The sequence below is a fragment of the Raphanus sativus genome, chromosome 4 (genome assembly GCF_000801105.2).
Source record: "Raphanus sativus cultivar WK10039 chromosome 4, ASM80110v3, whole genome shotgun sequence".
Classification (NCBI taxonomy): Eukaryota; Viridiplantae; Streptophyta; class Magnoliopsida; order Brassicales; family Brassicaceae; genus Raphanus; species Raphanus sativus.
The window spans coordinates 47,050,254-47,061,237 of record NC_079514.1 but is presented as its reverse complement, the minus strand read 5'-3'; the positions used below and the strand labels follow the sequence as shown (position 1 = coordinate 47,061,237).

Sequence of the window (10,984 nt, the reverse complement as noted above, 5' to 3'; positions counted from 1 at the left end):
AAAAGGAAAAAATATTCTATTTTATAAATATCCTTTTATTTACAATAAAAACAATATTAAATACTCCTTTACATTTTTTATTAGGATTTTAGAAATAGAAAATTACTGTTATATACAATTATCTTGTCTTTAGAAATTTAGAAATAAATAAATTGGTATAAAATAATTATTTCTAGTTACTAATAACTAGTTTTAAAATTACTCTTTTTACAATTTCTATCAATACTAATTTTACACTTCTTTTTTAAATTAATAATTTTTAGTATAACTCTTCAGAGGATAGGTTTAGTCCGACTACGAACATCTGATTTCTGCATGTTCTTGATATATCCGATCATATCTGTAACAAAAGCATGTTATATAATAGGATTATTTCAAGGAAAATTAATTAAAAATAGGCAATAAGTTGAAAGAAAGAACAAGATATATAAAGAAATAGTGACCAAAAGAATCTTACCATATAAATCGTATGTTGAGTCTTTCACCTGATCTAAATCTTCATAATTTCGCAATCGAAAATTTTCAGGCGGTATCTGAGGTATTTGTTGAATCTCACATGCAACTGATGTTCTCTCAGTCAATCTTATTTGAAATTTATGATCTGAAACTCTATAGTTACTATTGCAATCTTGCACATTAAAATTGCAGATTTCAATGACTGCTCCTTCACGTAATCCTTCTCCAAACTTTTCAATAAGAGAATGATGCACATAACCTTGAATAGTATTTTTCTATTTAACAAACAAATTATTTTTAATAATAAAATTATATAAGATTTTTAAACTAAAAAAGTTTAAAAAATTAACCTTCTCATCGAGTAGGAGAAAATTCATTCCCACAAGCTCATTATTCTTATTTAAATTTCTGGCCTCCCACTTTCTAGATTTAAATAACTTGCTAGCCATTGTTTTTTGAAAATTCCTGGTAAATAGTCATAATAAATAAGCATAGTTGAAACACAGAAATAATAAGCATAACATCGTCACCCAACACAGCATAAATAAACGTATTATATAACCATAATCACAACTAAAAGTCATAAAAATAGGACAAACACAACAATAACCATAATCACAACTAAACGTACTAAAGAAGGACATGCCAAGTTCGGGATATAAATCCTAACCTTGTATATTTCTTGAAGCAACGCGTATTTTTGGTTGTCTGAACAAATATAAGAGAGCTTAGTTCTATATATAGATGTGAATAATCATTGTTCCTCTTGGTTTATAATCTTTTTAATTAGGGTTTATATTAAGTAAAATTAACATTAAAAACTCTTTGAGTTTAAAAAAAAAGGAAATTTAGCATTTGATATTTCTTTACAGTTGTTTTTTATTTCTTTTATATTTATCTTTACTTTTTATTTACTTTTACTTTTTAAATCATTTTTATATGTAAATATTTTTTTTGGGTTATGAGCTTCTTAATTAGAATTTGAATACAGAAAAATTAGCATTAAAAAGTCTTTTACATTTTTTCTTTTCTATATAATAATATATTTTTTTGGTTTATGACCTTTTAACTAAGATTTGAATAAAAGAAAATTAGCATTAATCAGCTTTTTACATTTTTTGGTTTAATAAAAATTGTTTTTTAAATCGTTTTTAAATGACAATTTTTTTTGGTTATGACCTTTTAAATTAGGATTTGAATAAAGGAAAATTAGCATTATTTAATATTTCTTAACAGTTGTTTTTTATTTCTTTCATAGTTATCTTTACTTTTTATTTACTTTTACTTTTTAAATCGTTTTATATGTAAATAATTTTTTTGGGTTATGAACTTCTTAATTACGATTTGAATACATGAAAATTAGCATTAAAAAGTCTTTTACATTTTTCTTTTTTATATAATAAGATTTGTTTGTCAAAATTAAAATTAAACGATATTTATAAATCTGTAGATATATATAAGAAACTAATGATTTTACGATTTAATTTGATTATATGATTTAATTTTTATAATTTTCTAAAAATATGTATATATTTTTGAAATATTTTTAATTTAAATGATATTTCGAAATTTGAAATGCCATAATTGAATATATACTTATTTTAATGATAATTTATGAGTTATTTCCAATTTTTTAAAAGTCCAAAATATAAATTGACAATAAATGTAATATATGAGTTATTACCATATTTTAAAATGTTTACCAAAAATATAAATTATATTTAATTTTTTATTAATATTATAAATTTTCTTTCTTCTTATCAATATTTTAATATAAATTTGATTTAACTGAACATTAAAATTAAGATAAAAATAATTTTTTATTTTGAATTATATTTAAGAATGTGCATGTATATATTTAAAATTATAATCTTAGGTATATTTTTCTATCTATTTATTTTAATTAAATATATTAAATAAATATGTAAAATTAAAATTAAATAATATTTATAAAATCTGTAGATATATATAAGAAACTAATGATTTTACGATTTAATTTTATTTTATGATTTAATTTTTATAATTTTCTAAAAATATGTATATATTTTTGAAATATTTTTAATTTAGATGATATTTCAAAATTTGAAATGCATAATTGAATATATTTATTTTAATGATGATTTATGATTTATTACCATATTTTAAAAAAGTCCAAAAATATAAATCGACAATAAATATAACATATGAATTATTACCATATTTTAAAATGTTTACCAAAAATATAAATTAACATTAAATATAATTGTTCATGTCATATTAATCTATAAGACATGTTATCAATTTTAGTAGTCATGTCACAATTATTAATCTAGGTATTTTCCTGCACCATGTGTAGTGATAAATTTTTTAAAAGTTAAATTTTATATTTTAAAATATAATTTATTAATATTATATATTTTATTATTTTGAACAATAATTAATATAAATATAATCAATTTTAGTAGCCATGTCACTTCTCAAATAATGTCTAGGGGATATATTTTCAGATAGATGTTTAATGTATTTTTCTATTTCTTATATTGTATATTTCCTTATTATTTTACTTTTTTGATATTTTATATTATGTATTATAATATTATAATAGATGTTTAATGTAATATTTTTATTTCTTGTACTGTATATTTACTTACTTTTTATTTTACTATACATCTTAAGATAGATGTTTAGTTTAGTTTTTCTATTTTTGTATATTTAATTTTTATATTTTTTTTTCTTATATTGTATATTTAATTATTCTTTTTTTTTTTTTTTATATCAAATGATAATTTTATGTTAGATTTTTAATATAATATTTATATTTCTTATATTAAATATTTACTTATTGTTTAGTTTTTATATTGTATATTTACTTATTCTATTATTGCGATAAAAAATTTAATATAATATTTATATTTATATTTTTATATTACATATTACTTATTTTTTATTTTAAATATATTTTAGATAGATGTTTAGTTTAGTTATTTTTTATTTTTTAATTATATATTTACTTATTGTTTTGTATTGTATATTTACTTATTCTAATTTTTTGTATTTGTATCAAATGACAATAGATGTTTAATGCAATATTTATATTTCTTAGATTGTATATTTATTTATTTTTTCTTATGTCGTATATTTACTTATTAATTATTTTCTTTTTTTAATAATAATATCATGTGTGGCATATTTACTTATTAATATTTACTTATTAATTATTTGGGTCATGCTTTTAGTCCTTTTTATCAGTATAGATTGTATTAGAAAGTCCTCTATCTCTATAGATATTTGTGTGATGTCTTAGTTTTTGTTGGAGACATGTTATGATGATATTTTTTTCTTGTATTTTAATGTACTGTTGCTACTCTTAAGTAAGAGAATGATAAAGTTCTTCTCTTAGCCTTAACCATTTGCAGAGAATTCAATTAATTTTAAGTTCTGAAGCAATTTGTTAAAAAGAAATAGAAAAAGATTCAAAGTTTCAACCAACAAACAAGAAAACGTAAGGAAATGTCTTATTATCGTGTTTTACTGTATTTTTGATGATTTTTTTTTTTTGCTTTTAATGATGTCTTAATATGTGAGTTGTGCGAATCTAGAACTGTAAATATGTGAGTTTCCTTTCGTGAATTTCATCCGTGCATTCTTCTAGGTACATTCAATAATTCCTTCTCTTATAAACTACGATAGAAACTATTGGGTTTCATCAAGCATAACCCAAAACAGAGAACATTCAAAATTCAAGGAAACAACTCACACAATCTGCGGGAGTTTCGCCTGTTTGATCTACAAGAGACTCAAATATATAAAAGTACCAAACTAAAGATATACCAACACCGTTTAGAGATATCACTAAGGGTTAAGAGCATAACACAAAATAGAAACATTCATCAAGATTCAAAAAGAACTACTACTAACGTACAACAACATGATGAAATTTCTCGCCTATGTTGATCAATCAGAGAATCTAAGATACATCGATTTCATAAAAGGAGAGATCATATAATACATACAAGCACCAAAAATAAGAAGATTCTAACACGTTTGGACTGACAAATGAGGGTTAAACGCATGACCTAAATAAAAAACATTCAAGATCCAAAGAAACTACTATCACAATTTGCAGGAGTTTCTCACCTACGTTACATCTCAGTTTCATAAAATAAAAGACCTTCTCATACGTACAAGCACCAAATTAATAAAAGAGATTAAACACTGAAACACAATGTAATATTCCAATATTAAAAAAAAAGAATCTACTTGCTCATCAGTGGATATGTTAGCAGTCAGTTTGTAGAATCTCATGGATGCTAGATCAGTTAGAGAAACATTGTCAAGATAGCTTAATAAAACATATACAATTTTAAAATGGAGCTTTCCAATTTCTTGACCTGTGCACAGAATTCACTTAACTTTGTTTATAGTCATACGCAATAATATCAATTTGTAAGAGAAAAAGTGAAGGTAAACATATACCTGAACAAGCGTCAATGAGGATATGAACAGTTTGTGAAGCCCAACCTAAACATATGTAACTAGTTATGTTTCTCCTACTTGTGATTTTCATAACCGTATTGAAAAGTAAATACCTGACAAGGAAATCTGATACATTTGAAATCATTTTAAAGTTAGTGTTTACTCTTTAGTTGATGCAAAAGGCTTCATAGTTACCTTGTGAATTTGTATCCGGGAAGTGGTAAAATAAGAGGAATATATCCCTACAGCTAATGTTTTGGATTGGATTTACCTCAGTAATGGCTCTGAGTTTCTTGATATTAAGTCTGATATTTTTTTTTTTTTGGTTCTGCTGATTCAGTGGTACGTCGAATCAGCTTCTTTTGTACTCATTTCAGGGAATTCAGAACCTAAAGAAGAAAAAGATAATTTGTATCACGAGTTGAAGAGAGAAAGTAATGGTTGCGAGAATGAAGAGTGCTTACTATCTTTGTCTACAGTTTCTTCGTGTTGTCTAAGGCCTGCTGCTCCGTTATCTGTTTGATTAACACCATGATGTTTGTTATGGTTCTTAAGTGATTCAGAGTAAAAGGAAGAGCACAAACGGTGGTTAAGTACCTGCTGCAGTAGGAGCTTTATCGGCTGCACCCTTCTGTTGATCTGCATCTTCACTACCAGGATTCTCGACTTCATCTGTGTCGTTCATGTTGCTAAGAATCGGAGACAAAGATATAGACTTGATAACAGAGAAATTTTCAGTCGCTGTAAAAGCTCAATTCAACATATACAATTTATAGAATCTAACACAGTAATCATTAGCCCACTATGCAGAGTTGTGAAGATGTCACTTCACATGTTTACAATGGTCACTGAGGGTTACCATTCAAGAAATAAGGAATCTACGACCACATTCAGCAGGAGTCTCTCTCATATACGTTGATCTATAAGTGACTTTATAAGAAACAAGATACTCTATAATACACAGAAGCACCAAACTAATTTAGAATAATAACCTTTCTCTGAGCAACATACATATAACTAACGCAGATTAGTATGGTCAATGAGAGTAGGAGGAGCATAACACAAAAACAGAGAACATTCAAAATTCAAGGGAACTACTCACACAATCTGTAGGAGTTTCGCATGTTTGATCTACAATATAAAAGCACCAAACTGAAGATATAAAAGCACCGTTTAAAGTTAGTTATCATTGAGGGTTAAGAGCATAACACAAAATAGGAACATTCATCAAGATTTAAAAAGAACTACTACGTACAACAACATGATGGAATCTTTCACCTATGTTGATCTATCAGAGAATCTAAGATACATCGATTTCATAATATGAGAGATCATATAATACAATAATACAAGCACCAAAACTAAGAAGATTCCAACACGTTTAGACTGACAAATGAGGGTTAAACGCATGACCCAAAGAAATAATATTCAAGATTCAAAGAAACTACTAGGACAGTTTGCAGGAATTTCTCACCTACGTTTCTCTACAAGATACATCAACTTTTATAAAAATAAAAGACCTTCTCATACGTACAAGCACCAAATTAAGAATAGAGATTAAACACTGAAACACAATGTAATGTTCCAGTATTAAAAAAGAATCTACTTGCTCATCAGTGGATATGTTAGCAGTCAGTTTCTAGCAATCTCATGGATGCTAGATCAGTGAGAGAAATGTTGTCAAGATAGCTTAATAAAACATATACAATTTTAAAATGGAGCTTTCCAATTTCTTGACCTGTTCGCAAAATTCACTTAACTTGGTTTATAGTCATACGTAATAATATCAACTTGTAAGAGAAAAAGGGAAGGTAAACATATACCTGAACAAGCATCAATGAGGATATGAACAATTTGTGAAGCTCATACCTAAACAAATGTAACTAGTTCACTTCATGTATGTTTCTCCTACTTGTGATTTTCATAACCGTATTGAAAAGCAAGTACCTGTCAAGGAAATCTGATACATTTGAAATCATTTTAAAGTTAGTGTTTACTCTTTAGTTGATGCAATAGGTTTCATAGTTACCTTATATTGAATTTGTATCCGGGAAGTGGTAAAATAAGAGGAATATATCCCTACAGCTAATGTTTTGGATTGGATTTACCTCAGTAATGGCTCTGAGTTTCTTGATATTAAGTCTGACTTGTTCTTGCGAACTGTATTTCTTTCTTTTTTTTTTGTTCTGCTGATTCAATGGTACATCGAACCAGCTTCTTTTGTACTCATATCAGGGAATTCAGAACCTAAAGAAGAAAAATAATTAATTTGTATCACGAGTTGAAGAGAGAAAGTAATGGTTGCGAGAATGAAGAGTTCTTACTATCTTTGTCTACAGTTTCTTCGTGTTGTCTAACGCCTGCTGCTCCATTATCTGTTGATAACACCATGATGTTTGTTATGGTTCTTATGTGATTCAGAGTAAAAGGAAGAGCACAAACGGTGGTTAAGTACCTGCTGCAGCAGGAGCTTTCTCGACTTCATATGTGTCGTCCATGTTGCAACCTTTAGCAGCATCTTGATACTCCTAAAGATCAATATCCCCTGACTTAACACTGGATACGAGAAATTAATGAATATGTGATTCAAGAGATAAGAAAAGAAAAATAGGTTCGAAAGTTACCTTTGATAACTGAAGTTTTAAGAGTCTGACAGCTAAAAGAACATGACTCGGTTTCACCTGGAAAGAAAAAGCAAAGTTCAGATATAGAGAAAATTGATAACTTGTAGTAAAAAAAAGAAAGAAACGGTTGAAAATTCTTTAAAGCCATTATGACGATCTCATAGCCTTTGTCTATAACTTTTTTTCAAAGCCGTGGTTAGAAATCTGATGATGTATTCAAAAACAGTCTTTGACTGAAGACCTTTTTTGCAAGCCGTGGGTACAAATCTGATGATGTATTCAATAACAAATTCAATCACTTGCAAGCCGTGGGTACTATGTGATGAATACAGTCTCTGTCTAAAGACTTTTTTACAATCACATTCTCTGTCTAAACAGTTGTCTTTTTTAAGCCAGTGGTAGTTTTACAATCTCTTTATCAAAAAACTTTCTTGCAAGCCGTGGGTACTAATGTGATGAATAGTCTCTGTCTAAAGACTTTCTTACAATCACATTCTCTGTCTAAACAGTTGTCTTTAAGCCGTTGGTAGTTTTACAAACTCTGTCTAAAAGCTTGTTCATAAGCCGTGGGTACTAACGTACGTGATGAAGACATTTTCATTCACAAACTCTGTCTTTTAATAAGCCGTTGGTACTAAATTTTCTCACACTTTGCATCCTCAAGTATCCTTTGCTCATAGAGCTGTGGTTAAGCAATGGACCTGGGGTTTAGATTTAGAGTCTTTGTCTGAAGACTTCTCTCAAACCGTACAATACCAACGGGACTCGAGACATTACTTTTCATGACTTGTGGTCGTTATTTTCCATCCAACAAGTTCACGCAACGGGACTCGGGACACTTAGTTTTCATGTGGTCATTATTTTCCATCCAACAAGTACAAAACCAACTCATAGCCTTTGTCTTAAGACTATTTTGTAAGCTGATGGTCGTTTATACATCCATCAATTTTCATAGCTATAGACATAGCCATTTTCTGTGTAAAGACATTTCTTTTAAGCCGATGGTTGTTTTGTTAAAGCCGTGGGTACTAAGGTGACTTGTGGTCGTTATTTTCCATCCAACAAGTTCACACAACGGGACTCGGGACAGTTAGTTTTCATGGCTCGTGGTTGTTATTTTCCATCCAACAAGTACAAAACCAACTCATAGCCTTTGTCTTAAGACTATTTTGTAAGCTGATGGTCGTTTATCCATCCATCAATTTTCATAGCTATAGAAATAGTTGTTTTCTGTCTAAAAAACTCTTTTTTTTTCTTAAGCCGATGGTTGTGTTTTGTAAAGCCGTGGGTACTACTATGGTGTGTGTTATTTTCTATCCAACAAGCACAAAACCAGCTCTCATAGCCTTTGTCTTAAGACTATTTTGTAAGCCGATGGTCGTTTATTAATCCATCAAGTTCCATAGCTATAGAAATAGCCATTTTCTGTCTAAAGACATTTTTTTTAAGCCGATGGTTGTTTTGTTAAAGCCGTGGGTACTAAGGTGTGTTTTACTTTCCATTCCCAAACATCTCTTAAGACATTCATGCACTACCAACCAACAGTTTTTAGGGAGATGGATTTAAATTTCCGTTGGGACTAAGCTTTAACGCAACAGGGACTCAGGACACTTGGTTTTCATGACTTGTGGTCGTTATTTTCCATCCAACAAGTACAAAACCAACTCTCATAGCCTTTGTCTTAAGACTATTTTGTAAGCTGATGGTCGTTTATACATCCATCAAGTTTCATAGCTATAGACATAGCCGTTTTCTGTCTAAAGACATTTCTTTTAAGCCGATGGTTGTTTTGTTAAAGCCGTGGGTACTAAGGTGTGTTTTATTTTCCATCCCCAAACATCTCTTAAGACATCCATGCACTACCAACCAACAGTTTCTAGGGAGATGGATTTAAATTTCCTTTGGGACTAAGCTTTAACGCAACAGGGACTCGGGACACTTAGTTTTCATGACTTGTTGTCGTTATTTTCCATCCAACAAGTACAAAACCAACTCTCATAGCCTTTGTCTTAAGACTATTTTGTAAGTTGATGGTCGCTTATCGATCCATCAATTTTCATAGCTATAGACAGCCATTTTCTGTCTAAAGACATTTCTTTTAAGCCAATGGTTGTTTTGTTAAAGCCGTGGGTACTAAAGTGTGTTTTACTTTCCATCCCCAAACATCTCTTAAGACATTCATGCACTACCAACCAACAGTTTCTATGGAGATGGATTTAAATTTCCGTTGGGACTAAGCAGCTTCCACTGCAACAGGGACTCGGGACAATGTTCCCAAAAATAAGAATCTGGCAGAAACACTATTAGATAAGTGTCTGCCTATGATCTTTTTGGAGTTTGATAAAACTAAAAAACAAAAACTTAAAGACATAAAGAAGTGGAAGAACTTATCTGTTTTATGTTGCCACTTCTTAAGCCGTAAGTTCAACTCAAAGATTCGCACTTGTCTTCAATGATGATTTCTCCACATTCTGTAAAACAAAAACAGAGAGATCTGTGATTCTCCTCTTGTGCAAAGAATATATAAGCAATCGCCACAAGAAAGAAACATATGTATATAAGCCATTTCAAGTCAAAGATATAAATAACATCCTGTCCATAACATAGCATCAAGTGGCCCAAATCTAAAGCAAGATCAAGTTCTAAGTTATCATGTCAATTGCTACAATCATCTCAACGCAAACTTGTCAGATCGCATAAAAACAGAAAAACAATTTGCGTAGACAGGGACGAGACGTTACCTCAACGATTCCAATTCAAATGCTTTCCGGGATCACTACAACAACAATTAAAAAAAAAAAGAATGGAGCGGTTAAGGAAACTGGAAACCCTAAAACAAAATCGTGAAAACCCAATCGATCGCATCGCATCAAGCCCTAATTAAATAAGGTATAAACGGAACCCAGCGAAATCAATTCACGATCAAGAGAAAACGAGAAAGAACTTACTGTTTTACGGATGTCGTGAACTTCTCTGCTTGTAGAAATCTTCGACGGAAGAGTTTATCTCCACAAAATTTCGAGAAATATATTTTTTCGGAGAAAACCCTAAGAAACGAGAAACCGTGAAAATAAGAAAAAAAAAGAGAAACTGTGGAAACGTTGCCTCAGAATCTCAGATATATGCTTTTAACTATGTATCGCAACGGATACATTTTAATCGGACGGTGACTCTGTTTCTGTCATGGTTTCAAACACGCGATTTCATTTTCTCCCCAAGTTTTTTTTTTTTTTGTCAACTCCCAAGGTTTTGTTATTTTTTTTAACACAAAAAGGCTTAACGGGTTTTTAGATTACATCCAATAAAGCCCATTAATTTAAACATTGGATTTTCTTTACGTCTGATTCTTGTCACTCTGGTTATATTTAACAACTTGAAAGTCGATCCTTATAAACCAGAAGATTCCAAACTAGCTTTCGAGCTTTTCTGAAGGAAGATTGCGTCAACAA

General features: G+C 29.5%; 1 long non-coding RNA gene across 7 annotated transcripts; it reads right to left on the bottom strand.

Moving 5' to 3' along the window:
* Positions 1-4,398: 4,398 nt before the first annotated feature.
* LOC108835405 (uncharacterized) lies at positions 4,399-10,723 on the bottom strand. Of its 7 annotated transcripts, none has more exons than XR_008945447.1 (10): positions 10,484-10,723; positions 10,277-10,311; positions 7,536-10,006; positions 7,367-7,467; positions 7,236-7,286; positions 5,509-7,158; positions 5,376-5,426; positions 5,025-5,300; positions 4,912-4,956; positions 4,399-4,826 (listed from the first exon to the last, which is right to left on the bottom strand). It is a non-coding gene; the product is annotated as an uncharacterized LOC108835405 (long non-coding RNA). The 7 variants fall into 7 exon arrangements; XR_008945448.1 differs by having other exon boundaries at positions 4,912-5,037; positions 5,107-5,300; XR_008945444.1 differs by having other exon boundaries at positions 4,912-5,300; positions 5,509-6,649; positions 6,735-7,158.
* Between the last annotated feature and the right edge of the window lie 261 nt (positions 10,724-10,984).